The sequence below is a fragment of the Pan paniscus genome, chromosome 7 (assembly GCF_029289425.2).
Source record: "Pan paniscus chromosome 7, NHGRI_mPanPan1-v2.0_pri, whole genome shotgun sequence".
Taxonomy (NCBI): domain Eukaryota; kingdom Metazoa; phylum Chordata; class Mammalia; order Primates; family Hominidae; genus Pan; species Pan paniscus.
In genome coordinates, this window is record NC_073256.2 from 83,271,900 (window position 1) to 83,293,533 (window position 21,634).

The 21,634-nt window shown below is 41.3% G+C and overlaps 1 protein-coding gene across 1 annotated transcript in view; it reads right to left on the reverse strand.

Annotated features, from left to right (window-relative positions):
- The window catches only part of CPA6 (carboxypeptidase A6), a 324,809-nt gene that overhangs the window by 116,114 nt on the left and 187,061 nt on the right, over positions 1 to 21,634 (reverse strand). The window lies entirely within an intron of this gene.

Below are 21,634 nucleotides of genomic sequence, written 5' to 3' on the forward strand. Positions count from 1 at the left end.
TTTCATCTCTCTATCTCCTTCAATTCTGCTCTGATCTTAGTTATTCCTTGTCTTCTGCTAGCTTTTGAACTTGTTTGCTCTTGCTTCTCTAGTTCTTTTAATTGTGATGTTAGGGTGTTGAATTTAGATCTTTCCCACTTTCTTTTATGGACATTAGTGTTATAAATTTCCCTCTAAACACTGCTTTAGCAGTGTGCCAAAGATTCTAGTACGTTGTGTCTTTGTTCTCATTGGTTTCAAAGAACTTATTTATTTCTGCCTTAATTTCGTTATTTACCCTTAGTCATTCAGATTCAGGCTGTTTAGTTCCCATGGAGTGGTGTAGTTTTGAGTGAGTTTCTTAATCCTGAGTTCTAATTTGATTGCACTGTGGTCTGAGAGACTGTTTGTTATGATTTCTGTTCTTTTGCATTTGCTGAGGAATGTTTTACTTCTAATTATGTGGTCAATTTTAGAATAAATGTGACGTGGTGCTGAGAAGAATGTATATTCTGTCAATTCATGGTGGAGAGTTCTGTAGATGTCTATTAGGTCTGCTTTGTCCAGAGTTGAGTTCAAATCCTGAATATCCTTGTTAATTTTCTGTCTTGTTGATCTGTCTAATATTGACGGTGGGGTGTTAAAGTCTCCCACTATTAATGTGTGGGCGTCTAAGTTTCTTTGTAGGTCTCTAAGAACTTGCTTTATGAATCTGGGTGCTCCTGTATTGGGTGCATATATATTTAGGATATTTAGCTCTTCTTGTTGCATTGATCCCTTTATCATTACGTGATGCCCATCTTTGTCTCTTTTGATCTTTATTGGTGTGAAGTCTGTTTTATCAGAGACTAGGATTGCAACCCCTGTTTTTTTTTTTTTTTTTTTTTTTTGCTTTCCATTTGGTTGGTAAACATTCCTGCATCCCTTTATTTGGAGCCTGTGTGTATCTTTGCACATGAGATGGGTCGCCTGAATACAGCACACCAATGGGTCTTGAGTCTTTATCCAATTTGTCAGTCTGTGTCTTTTTTTTTTTGACGGAGTCTTGCTCTGTTGCCGAGGCTGGAGTGCAGTGGTGTGATCTCGGCTCACTGCAAGCACCGCCTCTCAGGTTCATGCCATTCTCCTGCCTCAGCCTCCCGAGTAGCTGGGACTACAGGTGCCTGCCACTATGCCCGGCTAATATTTTGTATTTTTAGTAGAGATATGGTTTCACCGTGTTAGCCAGGATGGTCTTGATCTCCTGACCTCATGATCTGCCTGCCTTGGCCTCCCCAAGTGCTGGGATTACAGGCATGAGCCACCACGCCTGGCCCAGTCTGTGTCTTTTAATGGGGCATTTAACCCATTTACATTTATGATTAATAATGTTATGTGTGAATTTGATCCTGTCATTATGATGCTAGCTGGTTATTTTGCCCATTAATTGATGCAGTTTCTTCATAGTGTCGATGGTCTTTACATTTTGGTATGCTTTTGCAGTGGCTGGTACTGGTTTTTCCTTTCCATATTTAGTTCTTCCTTCAGGAGCTCTTGTAAGGTAGGCCTGGTGGTGACAAAGTCCCCAGAGTTTACTTGTCTGTAAAGGATTTTATTTCTCCTTCACTTATGAAGCTTAGTTTGGCTGGATATGAAATCCTGGGTTGAAAATTCTTTTCTTTAAGAACGTTGAATATTGGCCTCCAGTCTCTTTTGGCTTGTAGGGTTTCTGCAAAGACATCCGCTCTTAGTCTGATGGGCTTCCCTTTGTGGGTAACTCAATCTTTCTGTCTGGCTGCCCTTAACATTTTTCCTTCATTTTAACCTTGGTGAATCTGACAATTATGTGTCTTGGGGTAGCTCTTCTCAAGGAGTATCTTTGTGGTGTTCTCTGCATTTCCTGAATTTCAATGTTGGCCTATCTTGCTAGGTTGGGGAAGTTCTCCTGGATAATATCCTGAAGAGTGTTTTCCAACTTGGTTCAATTCTCCCCGTCACTTTCAGGTATGCCAATCAAATGTAGGTTTGGTCTTTTCACATAGTCCCATATTTCTTGGAGGCTTTGTTTGTTCTTTTTCATTCTTTTTTCTGTAATGTTGTCTTCATGCTTTATTTCATTAAGTTGATCTTCAATCTCTGGTATCCTTTCTTTTGCTTGATCAATTCAGCTATTGATAGTTTTGCATGCTTCACAAAGTTCTTGTGCTGTGTTTTTCAACTCCATCAGGTCATTTATGTTCTTCTCTAAACTGTTTATTCTAGTTAGCAGTTCCTGTAACTTTTTATCAAGGTTCTTAGCTTCCTTGCATTGGGTTAGAACATGCTCCTTTAGCTTGGAGGAGTTTGTTATTACCCACCTTCTGAAGCCTACTTCTGCCAATTCATCAGACTCCTTCTCCATCCAGTTTTGTTCCCTTGCTGGTGAGGAGTTGTGATTCTTTGGAGCAGAAGAGGCATTCTGGTTTTTGGAATTTTCAGCTTTTTTTGTGCTGGTTTTTCCTCATTTTCGTGGATTTATCTACCTTTGGTCTTTGATGTTGGTGACCTTTGGATGGTTTTTTTTTCGTGGGTGTCCTTTTTCTTGATGTTGATGCTATTGCTTTTTGTTTGTTAGTTTTTTCCCCAACAGTCAGGTCCCTCTTCTGCAGGTCTGCTGGAGTTTGCTGGAGATCCACTCCAGACCCTGTTTCTCTGGGTATCACCAGTGGAGGCTGCAGAACAGCAAAGATTGCTACCTGCTCCTTCCTCTGGAAGCTTCATTCTAGAGGAGCACCTGCCAGATGCCAGCCAGAGCTCTCCTGTATGAGGTGTCTGGCAAACCCTGCTGGGAGGTGTCTTCCAGTCAGGTGGCATGGGGGTCAGGGACCCACCTGAGGAAGCAGTCTGTCCCTTAGCAGAGCTCAAGCGCTGTGCTGGGAGATCTGCTTCTCTCTTCAGAGCTGGCAGGCAGGAACGTTTAAGTCTGCTCAAGCTGTGCCAGCCGCCCCTTCCTCCAGGTGCTCTGTCCCAGAGAGATGGGAGTTTTATCTATAAGCCCCTTACTGGGGCTGCAGCCTTTCTTTCAGAGATGCCCTGCCCAGAGAGGAGGAATCTAGAGAGGCAGTCTGGCTACAGCAGCTTTGCAGAGCTGTGGTGGGCTCCACCCAGTTCGAACTTCCTGGCAGCTTTGTTTACACTGTGAAGGGAAAACCACCTACTCAAGCCTCAATGATGGTGGACGCCCCTCCCCTGACCAAGCTCCAGTGTCCCAGGTTGACTTCAGACTGCTGTGCTGGCAGTGAGAATTTCAAGCCAGTGGATCTTAGCTTGCTGGGCTCCATGGGGGTGGGATCCACTGAGCTAGACCACTTGGCTCCCTGGCTTCAGCCCTCTTTCTGGGGAGCGAATGTTTCTGTCTCACTGGTGTTCCAGGCACCACTGGGAACATTTCTGTCTCACTGGCATTCCAGGTGCCACTGGGTACGAAAAAAAAAAAAAAAACTCCTGCAGCTAGCTTGGTGTCTGCCCAAACGGCCACCCAGTTTTGTGCTTGAAACCCACGGCCCTGGTGATGTAGGCACCTGAGGGAATCTCCTGGTCTGTGGGTTGCGAAGACCATGGGGAAAGCACAGTATCTGGGCTGGAGTGCACCATCCCTCACGGCACAGTCCCTCATGGTAAGGGAGGAGACTACCCCTCATATTGTCTTATGCCTAATTTCTGCCTCCAAAGAAAGAAGTAAAAACTAAAAGGCAGAAATGAAATCCACAAGCAGACAGCCCAGCACTACAACCTGGGCCTGGTAGTTAAAGATCGACCCCTGATCTAATCGGTTGTTTGCATAAAAAAAGCACTGTGAAGATCCCTGTCCTGTTCTGTTCCGTTCTGATTACTGGTGCATGCAGCCCCCAGTCACATAGCCCCTGCTTGCTCAATTGATCACGATCCTCTCTTGTGGACCCCCTTAGAGTTGTGAGCCCTTAGAAGGGACAGGAATTGCTCACTCAGGGAGCTCGGTTGTTGGAGATGTGAGTCTTGCCGAAGCTCCCGGCTGAATAAAGCCCTTCTTTAACTCGGTGTCTGAGGGGTTTTGTCTGTGGCTTGTCCTGCTACAATGGCACGATCCCTCGGGGCTTCGCTTGGCTAGGGGAGGGAGTTCCTGAATCCCTTGTGCTTCCTGGGTGAGGCGACAGCCCACCCTGCTTTGGCTCGCCCTCTGTGGGCTGCACCCTCTGTCTAACCAGTCCCAATGACAGGAACCAGGTACCTCAGTTGGAAATGCAGAAATCACCTGCCTTCTGCATTGGTCTCACTGGGAGCTGCGGACGAGAACTGTTCCTATTTGGGCATCTTGCCCGGTTTGATCTGAAAAATATCTTATGAGACAATGATTATCCACTATGTCCATTTGTATTATCTGGCAAGAAACCAGTATAATATTTCTTCTCAAACTTTAGAGAGCACCAGACTCATTTGGGTATCTCAACAAAGTTAAGATTTCGGCACCTATTACCTACTTACTGCCAGCTAACCTGATGTCAAGGGCCCTGGGTTGGGCCCACAGGAATCTACCTTTTTAACAAGTCCACTAGGCAGCTCTGCAGTCATTGGCCTGAGGACCACACTTTATGAAAGTCCTCTGCATTTAATGACTGCTCTTTTCCAGTAGTCATTACTGACAAATTAACATCAAATTTTACAACAGTTTTGAAGACACTGAAATTTTCTGTTTACTTTGTATATCAGATGCTCTTAGTAGCGCTAAACCAGCTACTCAGTTTCAGTGGCTCTTGGAGAAAGGTTAAGTCTTCCACCAGTTTTAGATGAAAATTCACTTATTTGGCTGCAGAGAAGGATTTGTGGACAGGTACTCATGCAGGGATTGGAACCGAGTCGATTCCTAATTTGTCGTGAGTCAAATCTGTACACATGCTTTTTCAGAAAATGTTCAAATGCAGGTACGATCTGTTCTGGTAGAATATGTATTTCTGTAATTCAAAGGAGCTTTGCCATGATTGGTAATTTAGGGTAATATCAAAAGGATATCAAATTTGCATTGGTTCATACATGATCCACCCAGCACATTAATCTTTTACACTGCCAGATAACAGCAGCTGAACATAAGATGTACTGATGCAGTAAAGCCAAGCAAGGCACAGAGGAAGACAGGCAGTTCTTGATCCCTATTCAACCCATATTCTCACTCTAAGCTCAGCTTGGCCACTGCTGTGCCTTGTAAGTCCCCTTTGCTTGGTCTTCCATGATCTTTCTGAATATTGTCCTTGTTTCTACAAAGCTCAGCGACCTCAGCCCTCCATCACCCCTTTCCATCAAACTGCTGCTATTTACTAGAATAAGAACCTATATTAACCATATCTATATTAATTATTTAGTATTTGTAGTATCCGTTAAGAACTTGACACACCTTTTAAACTGTGCTAGTATTTTATTAGGATTTCTTCTTGTTGTTGTTGTTAGTATTCTGTCATAGGTTTGAGTAGTCTATGGCTAATCCAGTTTTTCTCAAAAGCCCTGCTATTTTTAGTGTGTAATGTTATAGAAGACAAGATTTTCTGGGATGCATATACTGCATTACAGCAAAGCCACTTATATTCTCAAGCAAAATAGAAATGATTGTCTATCTTCATGCTATTTCAAGTCACTTATGTTTTTGTTTTCCTCTGTGATGAGGAATGCTGAAGAATAGACAGTTTTTGGCTTTGATTTTGGAATCACTAACCCTTGCTTTGCAGCACGATATCAAGGGGCTTGGTTTATGAATTACACAACTTCTTACAGCAGCAGACACATAATTCTTTTTAATATAGCTTCAGATTATATGCTGTCGGTTGAACATACTGCTCAATTTCTGTTTGACAAATACACAGTTAAAGATTCAACAATCAGACCAGAAACTACACAAAAATAGCAATGGGAAGACAGATTTCCTTGGGAGAGCTTGTGGTTCTGAGGCATCCATTAAGGGCCTGGGGGTTTCTTGTGGCAAAATTCATGATAAATAATGAGAACTTTTGCCCTAATGTTATTTTTACCATGGACCATTTTCAGTATACAATTCAGTACTATATATGTATATATTCACATTGTTGTGAAACACATCTCCAGACCTTTTTCATTTATACCCATCAAACAACAATTCCCTTTTCCCCCTCTATTATTATTATAATAATATTATTATTTTTAAGAGACAGGGTCTTGCTGTGTTGCCCAGGCTGGAGTGCAGTAGTGTGATCATAGCTCTCTGCAGCCTCCAACTCCTAAACTCAAGTGATCCTCCTGACTCAGCCTCTTGAGTAGCTGAGACTACAGGTGCACACCACCATGCCTGGCTGATTAAAAAAATGTTTTCTTGTAGAGATAGAGTCTTTCTCTGTTGCCCAGGCTAGTCTCGAACTCCTGGTCTCAAGTGATCCTCCTGTCTAGGACCCCCAAAGTGTTGGGATTATAGATATGAACCACGGCACCCAGCCTCCACTATTATTTTTTAAAATTCCTGACCATTTGATTGAGCAGGTGATGACTGTATGAATATCTAAAATAACCTTTAGCTTGCAGGATTATTAAAAAACTCAGAGAACCAGGAGAATTAACTTTAATCAGGTTTGAGATAAATCCAGGAAAAGGGGGTTACACCTACCTAATCCTAAGAGCAGAAATGTGGTCAGGGTGTACTGTCAGAATCCCAGGTGTACCAATTCATTGTTACAGGAAGGAACGCTTCCGTGGATGCTAAGCTGACCTGATGACTTTCATGGCATCTCTGGAGCACCCATTGCTTCTTTCTGTTGTGTGCAGCAGTGTCATGACCCAGCAAACAGAGCACTAAATTAGGAGTGGGGCACCCTGGCAATCGTTTTCCTGTTAAATGGCAATGAATAAGTCATGAAGTCTAATGGGCGCTGTAAAAGCTCATGCACCAAAAACAGATGTCCCATATCCTCGAGGAGTTGAGTCTTTCTGAATAATCTCAGCGAACAGTCCTTCAGGGACATTTAGATGACCTTTTTCTTGAGACATCATGCTGCTTTACGCTTTGCTAAATGTCTAATTCATATAATTTTATCAAGGCACCAAATCTGTTTCTTGTTCTTTGATGTGGATTGCAGATGTAATTCGCTGCTTCTGCCATATATATATCTTTCGTACAACTTAAACTTTCTTCCCTTAATCCCCAACTTCCACCAGGATGCAGGCAGAGCTTACTGCGACTCCCCCTTCTTACCCACGCAGCTGCCTTTCACTTAATGATATACATGGGGAGTCTTCTGCCCTTTTTCATCCTAGAAGCTATTTGCAGATATTTTAGATCCATTTTTTTGGGGGGCCATCAAAGAGTATGCCAAATTATTTTAAAGCCTGTTTGATTCATAATTTATCAACAAGAAAGACTTTTGCCTGTATACTTAAATTCCATTTTATATTTTTAGAAAGAAATTTTAATTTAATTAATGACTATAGAGTATAAGGATTTTTGGAATAATGATATTTTATAATTATAAAGCACCAGGTTATGTAGAAGTGATTTTTCTTTCAAATGTGTAGCAGCTCTTTTCAAAAAGTAGTTAAATTAGAATTTCATATATATGTTTTCAGAATGACAGAAGAATAATGTAGAAAAATTCACCTTATCCAGAATACAGCTCATTAATTTCTCCACAAACCCCAATGCTCCTCCCATATTTTTCTTTGAGTCAAGAGATTTGTTATCCACATTATAATGCACCCAAACTATAAATCTAAAGGCCACTTTTAATGCTACTTCCTGGTCTACCTTCCAATTGGTTCTCAGGTAGATTCTCTCTCTGAAATGTCCCTCACATTCAGCCCCATTGCCTGAACCTACACCTTGAATGTTTTCTTGCTGGTCTCTTACATTATGCTGCTGACTCATGTCCCTGGCTTTAGTCTTTCATTAATCTGTTTCTTTCCACAGTTGCTACTGTTACTTTTTTTTTTTTTTTTTGACATGGAGTTTTGCTCTTGTTACACAGGCTGGAGTGCAATGGCGTGATCTCGGCTCACTGCACTCCACTTCCTGGGTTCAAGCAATTCTGCCTCAGCTTCCCAAGTAGCTGGGAGAACAGGCATGTGCCACCACGCCCAGCTAATTTTTGTATTTTTAGTAGAGACAGGGTTTCTCCATGTTGGTTAGGCTGGTCTTGAATTCTTAACATTAGGTGATCTGCCCACCTCGGCCTCCCAAAGTGCTGGGATTACAGGCGTGAACTACCTCCCCTGGCCTACTGTTATCTTTCTAAAATGCAGCCACCTACTGAGAAATCTCTGTCATCCATTGAGTAGAAGATAAAGTCCAAACTCCTTGACAGCACATCTGAGCTCTCTGGTCATGCACCTTTTCATCATCTCCTCTCCCAGTCACACAGGCAGACTCATCCCCCTCTGCCTCCATCCCCTGGCAGGATGGGTTTCTTTGCTGGAAGGTCTTGCTTGCTTCCTTATTATATCCCTTCCACCCCAAAACATGTCAAGAGCGAGGTGGTTTCAGGTTTTGTGGGAACCTGAGGCTTATACAATGTGGGGTCTAATGTAAGAAAAAGAGTACACAATTATGATTACAAAAATATAAACAGGATTGGAAGGGCCCCAGGCAATTGTAGGAACCTGAAGCTGCAGCTTGGTGAGCTTCCTGGTAAATCTGCCCCTGAGTTATTGCTCAGTGAGTTTTATGAAATGATTTTTTATTAAGCTTTCTCAGTCTGGCCAGTGACTAGGATAGCATGTGCTCATTAAAGATTTGTTGTTAAAGAATAAAACTCTACTGTCCCTCGAGGTTGGTTCAAATGCTACCTCTTCTGTATAGCCTTCCTTAATTTTCCCAGACAGTTATTTGCTGTTTCTTCCTTTTCCCATAGTCTTTGTAGACATCTTTATTATGGCACTTTCAACATTGCATGTAACTGCTTTTGTTTCTTGTATACCACTGGTTCTAAACCTTAAGGTACATCAGGATTAGCTTGAAGACCTTGTTAAACCACTGATTGCTGGGCCCCATGTCCAGAGTTCTTGATTCAGTAAACCAGGGGTGGAGTCTAGGAATTTACACTTATGTATTTATTTTTAGAGATGGGTGTCTCTCTGTGTTGCCCAGGCTGGCCTCAAACTTGGGCTCAAGAAATCCTCTCACCTCAGCCTTTCAAGTAGCAGAGACTACAGGTGTGTGCCACCATGCTTAGCTTGAGGATTTACTTTATCTTTTTTTCTGAGACAGAGTCTTGCTCTGTTGTCCAGGCTAGAGTGCAGTAGCATATCACAGCTCACGGTGGCCTCCAACTCCTGGGCACAAGCAATTCTTCTGCCTCAGCCTTCCAAGTCACTGGAACTACAGGTGTGAGCCACTGCACCCAGCTGAATTTACGTTTTTAACAAAATCCCAGGTGATGCTGAAGCCCAAGTTTATTTTTTATTTTATTTATTTTTTTTTGTGAGATGGAGTCTCACTCTGTCGCCCAGGCTGGAGTGCAGTGGCGCCATCACGGCTCACTGTAAGCTCCGCCTCCTGGGTTCACGCCATTCTCCTGCCTCAGCCTCCCGAGTAGCTGGGACTACAGGCGCCCGCCACCACGCCCGGCTAAATTTTTGTATTTTTAGTAGATACAGGGTTTCACTGTATTAGCCAGGATGGTCTCGATCTCCTGACCTGGTGATCCGCCCGCCTCGGCCTTCCAAAGTGCTGGGATTATAGGCATGAGCCACTGTGCCCGGCCGAAGGCCAAGTTTTAAATGAACTATACCTGATTCACTCTAAGCATATTCCTGGTACATGGTAGATGCTTAAATATATAAAAGTGAAAAAAGACTAAGATAAACATAGTATAAAATTTTAACTTTCTACACTATTAACAAGTAATGAATTATAGTCTTTTTTTTTTTTTTTTTTAAGACAGGTTCTCACTCTGTCCCCCAGGCTGGAGTGCAGTGGTGCGATAATGGCTCACTGCAGTGACCTCCCAGGGTCAAGCAAACCTCCCACCTCAGCCTCTGGAGTAGCTGGGCCCACAGGTGAATGCCACCATGCTCAGCTAATTTTGTAATTTTTTGTGGAGATAAAGTCTCCTCATGTTGCCTAGGGTGGTCTTGAACTCCTGGGCTCAGCTCATGCAATCCTCCCCCTCAGCCTCCCAAAGTGTTGGGATCACTAGTGTGAGTCAACACACTTGGCCCCACGAATTATAGTCTTATCCATGGTCTTTAAAAGTAGAATTCTCCATTCATAGTTAATTTACAATATTTACTGGTGATCATATGTTACTTTGCAAATTAATAATACATAGTCCTTCTACTCTTAGACCATGTTTTAAAAGGAAGGAAGGAATAGGATTTTAAAGTTTCATTCTATTCCTTGTATTATATATTCTATGTGATGCTCAGGAAAACCTTTAGCAATAGAGTTACCAGATTCTTGTTTTAGACCAGGGAACTTAACTTTTCTTTTCTTTTCTTTTTTCTTTTCTTTCTCTCTTTCTCTTTCCTTCCTTCCCTCCCTACCTCCCTTCCTTCCTCTCTCTGTCTGTCCCTCTCTCATCCTTCCTTTCCTTCCTTTCTTTCCTTCCCTTTCCTTCCTTCCCCCTCCCCTCCCTTCCCTTCCCCTCCCCTCCCTTCCCCTCTTCTCTCCTCCCCTCCCCTCTCCTCTCTTTTCTTTTCTTTTCTTTTTTTTTTTCTTGAGACAGAGTCTCACTCTATTGCCCAGCCTGGAGCACAGCGGCATGATCTCTGCTCACTGCAACCTTCAACTCCTGGGTTCAAACACCTCTCCTGCCTCAGCCTCCTGAGCAGCTGGGACTACCGGCACGTGCCACCATGCCTGGCTAATATTTTTTTGTATTTTTAGTAGAGACAGGGTTTCACCATGTTGGCCAGGCTGGTCTTTTTCCTCAGGTGATCTGCTCATCTCGGCCTCCCAAAGTGCTGGGATTACAGGCATGAGCCACTGTGCCCAGTAGAATATTATTTTTTCTTATAAGAAAGTTAACAACCAAAAAACAAAGGAAGAACAACTATGAGATGGTATGTGATTAAAATTATATCCAGAATATGAGTTTTTAATGTAAGAAAAATGTTCTATAGGGCAAACAAAATATTAAATTCCATGCTACTATTGCACATGTCTACCTTCAGGGAGGGGAGGCAAATTCAGCTCAGGAACAGGGGTGGTAGGAAATGTTTGAGGGATTTCCCACTGCCTCTGCATCCACTTTGTAGTTAGCATCTCTGTGCAGAAACACCAGCTCAGGTGAGGTCCCAGATACTGCAGTTCCAGAGATTAGTTGAGTCAGGGTCACCTGTAGGTTTGGGTCCTGTGACCCTCGTGTCAGGGGACTAGGGACTGTGCATCCCTGTGGGGTCCAAAGGACACAGTGCCTTGTGAGACAGAATAGAATTTACAGCTGTCTGAAATTTAATTTAAAAAATTGCATGGTGTTTAGGATCTACATAATGATATTGAGACTAATTTTGAAAAAGCAAAAGAAAATGATGGAGTGGAGCATAATGTTCAGAAAATGTTATGAATAAGAAAATTAACTTAAGAAGAGAAGGCTTTTAAAAATGAGAGCAATCATATTTATGCCTACAGAAATAATCAGAAATATACTGATTTTGCTTATCTAAGGATTTAGATAATTTTTTGAGAGGTAAAAGGAAGAAAATAAGGAGAAGAGGAGGGAGCAAGACTAAAGTAACAAGAGTGTTTGAAAGATTATGAAGCCTAGGCAATCTTACTTGTAGTATCATTTATTTTCCTTTTAAACCACATTGAGGTATGATTGACATACAAAAGCTGTACAGTATACATCTGTGAAACCATCACCACAATCTATGCCATAAACATATTCATCACCTTCTGAAGTTTCCTCCCACACTCTTCTTTTTGTGACAAAAACACTTAACATAAAATTTACCCTCTCAGAAAAATTTTAAGGACACAATACAGTATCACTAGCTATAGGCCCTATGCTATATGGTAGATCCCTAGGACTTATGCATCATGTACAGTTGAAGATTTGTACCTTTTGACTAATGATCTCCATTTACCCCCATCTCTCCAGCCCCTGGAAACCACCATTCTACTCTCTGCTTCGGTAAATTTGACTATTTTAGATTCCTCACATAAGTGGTATCATATAGTATTTTTTCCTCTGTGTCTGGTTTATTTCACTTAGCATAATGTCCTCAGTGTTCATCCATGGTGTCATAAACGGCAGGATTTCCTTCCTTGTGAAGGCTGAATAATATTCCCTTGTACGTATATAAACCACATTTTCTATGTCCATTATTCCATCAATGGACATTTAAGTTGCTTCCATGTTGTGGCTATTGTAAATAATGCTGCCATGAATACAGGAGTGCAAATATCTCTTTGAGATCCTGATTTCAATTCTATTGGATAAATACTCAGAAGTGAAATTGCTGGATCATTTGATAGTTCTATTGTTGTTTCTTTTTCAACTTTTTAGATTTGGGGCTACATGTGCAGATTTGTTACCTGGGTATATGGTGTGATGTTGAGGTTTAGGGTATGAATGATCCCATCACCCAGGTACTGGGCATAGTATCCAACAGTTAGTTTTTCAACCCTTTCCCCCTCCCTTTCTCCCCTTTTTGTTAGTCCCCAGTGTCCATTGTCATCTTTATGTCCATGAGTACTTGATGTTTAGCTCCCACTTATAAGTGAGAACATGTGGTTTGGTTTTCTGTTCCTGTGTTAGTTTGCTTAGAATAATGGCCTCCAGCTGCATCTATGTTGCTGCAGAGGACATTATTTCATTCTTTTTTATGGTTGCATAGTATTCCATGGTATATATGTACCACATTTTCTTTATTCAATCCACCATTGACGGGCATCTAGGTTGATTCCATGACTTTGCTATTGTGAATAGTGCTACAATGAATATGTGAGTGCATGTGTCTTTTTGGTAAAACAATTTGTTTTCTTTTGAATATATACCCAGTAATGGGATTGCTGGGTGAAATGGTAGTCCTAAGTTCTCTGAGAAATCTCAGAACTGCTTTCCACAGTGGCTGCACTAATTTATATTCCCACCAGCTGGGTATAAGCATTCCTTTTTCTCCTCAGCCTTGGCAGCATCTTGTTATTTTTTGACTTTTTAATAATAGCCATCCTGATTGGTGTGAGATGATATCTCTGGTGGTTTTGATTTGCATTTCTCTGATGATTAGTGATGTGGAGCATTTTTTCACATGTTTCTTGGCCACTTGTATATCTTCTTTTGAGAAATGTCTGTTCATGTCTTTTGCCCACTTTTAATGTGGTTATTTGTTTTTTGCTTGTTGAATTAAGTTTCTTATAGAGCCTGGATATTTAGACCTTTGTCAAAAGCATATTTTGTGAATATTTTCTTCCATTCTGTAAGTTGTCTGTTTACTCTGTTGATAGTTTCTTTTGCTGTGCAGGAGCTCTTTATTTAGGTCCCACTTGTCAATTTTTATTTTTGTTGCAATTGCTTTTGAGGGCTTAGTCACAACTTCTTTCCTAAGGCTAATGTCTAGAATGGTGTTTCCTAGGTTTTCTTCTAGAATTCTTATAGTTTGAGGTCTTACATTGAAATCTTTAATCCATCTTGAGCTAATTTTTAATATGGTGAAAGGTAGGGGTCCAGTTTCATTCTTCTGCATATGGCTAGCCAGCTATCCCAGCACCATTTATTGAATAGGGAGTCCTTTCTCCATTGCTTATTTTTTATTGAAAATGAGATGGCTGTATGTGTGCTGCTTTATTTCTTGGCTCTCTATTGTGTTCCATTGGTCTATGTGTCTCTTTTGTACTAGTACCATGCTGTTTTGGCCACAGTAGCCTTATAGTATAGTTTGAAATCAGGTAATGTGAAGCTTCCGGCTTTGTTCTTTTTGCTTCAGATTGCTTAGGTTATTCAGGCTCTTTTATGGTTCTATATAAATTTTAGAATAGTTTTTCCTAGTTCTGTGAAAAATGACGTTGGCTGTTTGATAGGAATCACATGGAACCTGTACACTGCTTTGGGCAGTGTGGCTGTTTTAATGATATTGATTCTTCCGATTCTTGAGCATGGAATGTTTTTCCATTTGTTTATATCATCAATGATTTCTTTTAGCAGTGTTTTGTAGTTCCTCTTGCACAGAACTTTCACCTCCTTGGTTAGATGTATTTCTAGGTATTTTATTTTTTTGGTGTGGCTATTGGAAATGGGATTGCATTCTTGATTTTTACTAGAATATTGGAAAAGAGTGGGTACATTTGAATATTCTTTTTATGTATGATATGAGGAGTTGCCTTGGTGTAAATTTACAGACTACTGGGATTATATTAAAGCCTATAATGATGGCAGCTGATGAAATGGGCAGTGAAGAATTCAAGCTGGCATTTCTGATCATCTGATGTAATAAGAGGATTGTTGCTTTAAAATCAGACTTTTTCTCCTTTTTATCTCAATACTTTATGCACAATATGTAAACACACTGTTAAATAATTCTCTTAGTTCTCTTTCTTCCAAATCCTTCCAAATTAAACAAACATGGTCATGGAGTTTATAATAAAATCTATCCCTTGCCTCCCACCTATTAAAACAACCAAGCTTAAAAGTGAAGAAACAGAGAAATGGCAGCATACACATCTAAGTAGACTGAAATTCATAAATGGAATAGGAGTAGTGGCAGGTTACTTACCAAAGCTTGGGAGACAAAATGCTATTTGCCTAGTGGAAGTTTTGCCTGTGGCTTAAGGGTCTCAGAAGTCATGGGGATAGAAAAATAACTTTTACCTTCGTGGCTTTTAGCAGACTATGTGCTGAGTATAGGTGCTCAGTATACATCAATGGGGTTAATACAAAACACAAATTAATGTGAAACACATCTTAGTACTTTTGAGCATATTATAAAAAATGATGGCCGGGCACGGTGGCTCATGCCTGTAATCCCAGCACTTTGGGAGGCCAAGGCGGGCGGATCACAAGATCAGGAGATCAAGACCATCCTGGCTAACACAGTGAAACCCCGCCTCTACAAAAATACAAAAAATTAGCTGGACGTGGTGGCACGTGCCTGTAGTCCCAGCTACTCAGGAGGCTGAGGCAGCAGAATGGCATGAACCTGGGAGGCAGAGCTTGCATGCAGTGAACCAAGATCGTGCCACTGCACTCCAGCCTGGGTGACAGAGCAAGACTCTGTCTCAAAAAAAAAAAAAAAAAAAAAAAAAGAAAAGAAAAGAACAAGAGAAGGGCCTCTTTCTTAATTACATTGTAACATAAAGAATAAAGGAAATCAATTTGGTTAAAATAAGTTCCATTTGTACAGTTGTATTTTTGTTTGAATTAGTTAAAAGAAAAGGATGACAATAAGTAGATTTTGATTTAAACTGTATAATTTATGAAGCTGTGAAATCACAAAATGCTAATGTCATACTCATGACATCCCCTTTTAAAATATGTTTGAATCAATATTATAATAAACAACTCTAGGAAGTTAACCTTTTAATCATTTATTAATTACCCATATATTATCAAATTGACTATGCTGTGAAGTTGATGCTTTCTTGATTTTTATCAGGAGTTATAAATTAAAGATTTTCACACCTGGCTGACAGTGACTTAAGCCGCTATCAATTGTAAGATGCATCCTAATTTCAGAGAGGTATTAAAATATAAAAAAATGTGTGCATCTCAAAATTGGTAAAACATTTGTTGAGCATCTATTCTATACCAAGCACCATGATAACTGCTGGGGATACAGAAATGAACACGATGCAGCCCATCAATTCAGCAAGCTTGTAGCCTAGTAGGAGAAAAACAGATAAACAATTTTATGGTAAAGACTAATGATCTTATAAGTTCTAAAGCTAACTTTCTGTTTGTTTGAAATACACAGAGAAACCTACTGGTAATATTATTACATAAGGGGTATGGATTATACCATAGCTATAAACTAGAAGTAGTTTTATGAGCATACAGTCCTTCATTTCTCAAGGGCTTATAATATCAATTCCTCACAGCCACTTCAATATTTGTCTACTTTTGAGATATTAGAGTGGAAAAAATAATCATTTTCCTCTTGAGTCTCAAGATTCAGCAGTAACCTAATATTTAACTCAAGCATTTCTCCAATAAATATTTTCTCATCTTGTAGCTGAAATAAAATGTGGCATTTTAGTATCAAATGAGAACTACTAAAAAATAATAAAAATAAACAACATGAATGACTTGGTCTTAAAACAACACCAAATACCATGTTTATGCCTAATTTGGGTCCCCAAAATATTGCTGAAGGAACAATATAGTTAGTTATTTGTGATGGAGAGAGAAAGACAGTGGTGATTTTCAAACCTGAATTTTTGGCTTGCTGCAAACCATGTGCTATTCCTGAAGGGTATATGTATATGTGCTTACGTGTCTGTCTACTTATCTATTCAACACTGTAACATATTGTGGTACAATGAAAAATAAATATTTTAGTAAAGGTTCTCCAGAGAGACACAACTGATACAGCATATAGAGAGACACATGAAAAAGGACGTGTCTATTACACTCTTGATTAGGGAGTGTAATAGGTCATTCTTGCACTGCTATAAAGATAACTGAGACTGGGTAATTTATAAAGAAAAGAGATTTAATTGGCTCACGACTCTGCAGGCTGTACAGGAAGCATGGACCAGCATCCGCTGGGCTTCTAGGGAGGCCTCAGGGAGCTTTTACTCTGGTGGAAGGTGAAGGGGGAGCTGGTGTCTTACATGGCAAGAATGGGAGCAAGAGAGAATAAGAGAGGTGCCACACAATTTTAAACAACCAGGTTTCATGAGAAGTCACTCACTGTGATGAGGGCAACACCAAGAGGAAACAGCTAAACCATTCATGAGAAATCCGCCACCATGGTCCAGTCACCTCCTACTAGGTTTCACCTTCAATACTGGGGATTAACATTTAACATAAGATTTGGCAGGGACACATATTCAAACTATATCAGGGAGGCTGAGAAGTCCCATGATAGGCTATCTGCAAGCTGGAGAACCAGGAAAGCCCTTAGCATGACTCAGTCCAAGTCCAAAGACCTCCGAACCAAGGAAGCCAATGGTGTAATTCTCAGTCTGAGCTCAAGGCCTGAGAGCCTGGGGGCTGTTGGTGTGAGTCACAAAGGTCAAAGCCTGAAGAATCTGGAGTTATTCCATCCCAAGGTAGAAGAGGGGTGACCTGGCTCTGGGAGAGAGTGCCCAAATTCATCCTTCCTCTGCCATTTTGTTCCATTTGGCCCCAGCCTGCTAGATGGCCCTTGCCTGCATGGAGGGTAGATCTTCTCCACTCAGTCCACTGACTCACATGCCAATCTCCAGAAACACCCCCACAGACACACCTGGGGCAGTCCAATCGTCCGAATCACAAGCAAAAACACTTAGTTTTTTGCTATCAGCAGAAGAGGGCTGGGCTCAGTGCCTACTGAAGCACTGAGAATAAACAATGCTATACCAGGTAGTATCCCTTAATTCGGTCAAGTTGACAACCCCAAATCAACCCACAATAAATATTTGGTTTTTGTCCCCAGTTCCTGGCACAGAGCTCCTTAAACCTTTGGAATTTATTATCTTATATATGCTAACTCTTAGAGTTTGGGAGGACCCTAGATAACTTCAATATGGTGGCTGGTCACCAGAAAAACCAATCGTGTAACTGGAGGTTGGAACTTTTAGCTTTGTCCCCTAACTTCCAAGAAAGGGAGAGGGGCCAGAGATTGAGTTCAGTCATCGATGGCCAATGATTTAATCAATCACGTCTACATAATGAAACCTTTACAAAGACCCCTAAATGATGGTGTGTGGGATGCTTAGAGTTGATGAACATATGGAGGAGCTGGGAAGGTTGCACCCAAAGAGGACGTGGAAGCCCCCTCATCCCTGTACCTTGCCCTATGCATCTCTCCATCTGGCTGTTCCTGAGTTGTAGTCTTTAAATTAAACTGGTAATTGTAGGTAAAGCACTTTCCTGAGTTCTAGGAGTCGTTCTAGCAAATTATTGAACCTAAGGAGGGGCTCAAGGAAACCTCTGAATTTGTAGTCAGCCAGGCAGAAGTATGGGCAGCCTGGGCATCCCATTTGTAGCTGGTGTCTGAAGTGGGGCAGAATTGCAGGACTGAGCCCTTAACTTGTGAGGTCTCTGCTAACTCTGGGTGTTAGTGTCAGGATTGAATTGGATTGTTGGACAAGCAGCTGGTGTTAGAGAATTACAGAACTGGCATGGAAAAATCACACATATTTGGTGTCAGGAAAAACCATACACATATTATATTATATTCACCCATTTTTCTGTGAAATCCAAGCATTTCTGTTGGAATTGCTTTCGCCAAGAAGTGTGTAAGGAACTATGAGTGCCTGTGAGGCAGAGCCTGAAGCAGTGTGTAGTTCCATCTTGCTTCCATCTGCCATGGTAACTGGCAATGTTCTAAACAGAGGCTGTTCCTTCAGCCTGGGCCCCAGAGTGAACACCATGCAGAACAGAGATGTGGATGGATCATGAGCAAGAAACAAACCTTGTTGTCAAGGTCTAGGCATAACTTGGTTTCATAACATGACCTGGATTATATTAGTTAAGGTTCAGGTGATATGGAATAAGGGATTTATTATGGGAGATGGGGTTTCTGCGTTCGTAGGAGCTCAGGAACAAGTTTAGGAAAGAGTGTTGCCACTGGTCTTGGGGCTGGAGTCCCTGCAGATCCTCTGGGCTTGAGGAGGGGAGAGGAAGGACAGAGTAGAACTGCTTGTCTCACTGCCTCCACCTCCAGCATGTGGCTACCTGCAGAAGAAGCTGACATCCTGCGCTTCCATACACACTCCTGCACAGAACTTGAAGGTGAACGAGGAGACTCAGCTGGGAGGTCAGTAATCATGTGTGTGACCTGCAGGTACTTGGCCCCCAGCTCAGACCTTAGAGAGGACTTGCTGCCTCTTTACCTCTGCCTTCCAAATGTCCAGCAATTTCTCCTGGGGCCAACCCTCACTCAGAAGTGGATGGGAATTCTGGGAAGTCTACTTTCAGCTTAGTTACACTGACACATACGAAAGCACCCCAGCTATGAGCACACTCCAGGAAAAAATGCTATTTTATTATCAGTTAGAGCTCGGCTCCCAAACCCCTATCTGGACTCAGACTTTGGTGAACTGAGAGGGACTATTTGTGAATGTCAAGATCCTCTTGCTTCCTTTAGCCCAAAACACAGACAAGAGCGGCGCTGCCGAGAGTTTGCTGCATAGGCTTTTTATCTAGGAATTTACCTGACCTTGGCCCTTGAGATTAGCACCTGGACCGTGAGGAGAATAGGACTCTTTCCTCCTAAGGCCTGAGGCTGAGCTTCACTGAGCCACCTCTTTCCATGTCTTCTTGCCCTGGTCCTGCCAGACCTTGCCATGGTTGGGGGAGACGATAATAAAAAGGAGCTTTTATCCCTAGTAAATTGCATTTATGGTTCTGAACACCCCCTCTAACTTTGTACCTCTTTGTGGGCCACATTTTATCTTTGGTTTATATAATAGGATTCTTTCTTTCTGGAAATAGAGCCGAGTGATGAGGCTTGAGTGCCACCAGAGGTTAGAGAGTGTCCTGAACAGATTTAATTGTACCACATGTAATCAATTTGCCAGACTAATGGACACTCTGCACGTTCTCAATATAAAGGAAACTGACTAGTGGAAGGTGAAGCCTGCAGGTTATTCTCTATTGAACATCTATGCATCTCTGCTGCCACCCATTGAGTTGCATGTTTACCGAGAGTTAGGTGTGTTTATGCCTGTAAGAACAACAGGATATGAATGAAAGTGATTCATGCAGCTTCCATTTCACTCCTTGAAAATGAAGTTTGCTTTGCTGCTGCCTCTTACATACCTGTGATTGCATCAGTTGGCTCTAGTAGCAGCAGTTGGATTCAATCTGCAGTTTTTCTTACCCAATCTGAACCAGCAACATTGTACAGCTTCAGAGAGATTAGCACCATCTGGCCAGCAAACCTCCACAACCCCCTTTTTTCAGAGGTCTGATCTCAGTTCTGCACGGTGTCTGCTCAGAGCTCCTGGGGCACCAGTATCAGCCAGTGCCCCCCTCAGAGGTCTGAATTCTGGCTCCATAGGAGTCTTCCTGCAAACTTCTAAATTGTAATAATCCTAGCCTATTGCCTTTGGTCATAAGTTCAGCATTAAGTAAGGAATAGACACTAAACACTAGTTGTACTAAATTTTCAGGAGAAACTAGGCTTCTAGTCAAAGTTATTGAGCCTTGGGGTACAGCATTTTCAATACTGATTTTGTGTCATGGCTGAGACCCTCCCCGTCCCTAGAGGCAAGAGTGTTTAGATCACACCACATCTCTGCTTAAAAACAAGAGTTCTGATGGCTTCCCACTGCCCTTAGAACAAAGCCCTACATTTTTCTCCTGTTCTCTAAGCCACTGTATGAGCGGGCCCCAGCTGTAGCTCTCAGACTGCATATCTTACTTTTCCCCCTTCCATTCGCTTCACTCCAGCCAGACAAGCTTTGTTTATTTCCATCAAACAGCTAAGCTCAGTTTGGCAAATTCGCCTTCGCACTTGCTATGATTTTTGCCTGGAATGTTCTCTCTTGAGACCTTTGCATGGCTAACTTTCTTATTCCTCAACTAATAAGCTCATTATCACCTTTCTAGAGAGGTCTTTTCTGAACACCCAAAGAAATGCATTTCTTCTATATAATCCGTTTATTTCTTTCGTAGCCTTTATCACCATCTGTAGCTATCTTGTTTACTTTTTTATTTGCTGATTTTCTTCTCTGTGAGGAGAATAATATAAACTCCATGAGGGCATCTATCTTATTTTCTACTCTACCTCTTTAAGTATTTATTGAACAAACAATACATTTAGTTTTCAGTGCTATCTAAAATGTGAAAGTCAATGTAAATTTATTACTTTTATCCTACAAATGAACCCAGAAACGTAGAGTACCTAAATATATAACTTCCATTGTTCTAAGCCTACTCAGAACAAGTGGGCAACAGTTTTCATTGGATGAACCATTCATGCATTACAGTAAGTCATCTGGGGAAAAGGGTTTGGCAGCAAGAGGGTTAAGCATAGTTTTGCTGGAAGACACTGTCAATACAAGAGTCTGTCAGACTGAAGAAAGGCTGCTGCAAACCATTCACTGATGTGTTTGAACCAGGCAAATGCACATCACAAATCTTGCAGGATTATGGCTCTTCATCCCATCTGGTCACATTCCATCATGAAACTGAGGGTACCCATAAATAAGCCCTGAGTACTAGCTCAAAAGAAAAAAGGTACAATCTTGTCAAATAAGCAAAAATTTAAGGCAAAGTGCATGAGTCAGTGAAATTGGTGAAATCTTCTTTTAACAAAGCCCTGTCAAATTATATTGGCTCCCAAATTTTACCACCCTGTCTAATGTTGACTCATGTTGCTTTTCAAAATACGTCTTGGGGCCCATGTGAATCAGAGGGTTGACTATTACAGTGTCAGGGCACTAGTGTTTGGGGTCTTGTTTAAAATGTTCAAACTTTTGGGATGTTGTATTTCATAAGAGTCCATTGAAATTTCTCTTTGTCCCACTCTTGTTCTACCTTAACTATACCATCAATATTTGTTTCTAAACCATTTAATATTTTTATATATGTGACCTCATAAGATCAGTATCAAATTTTAT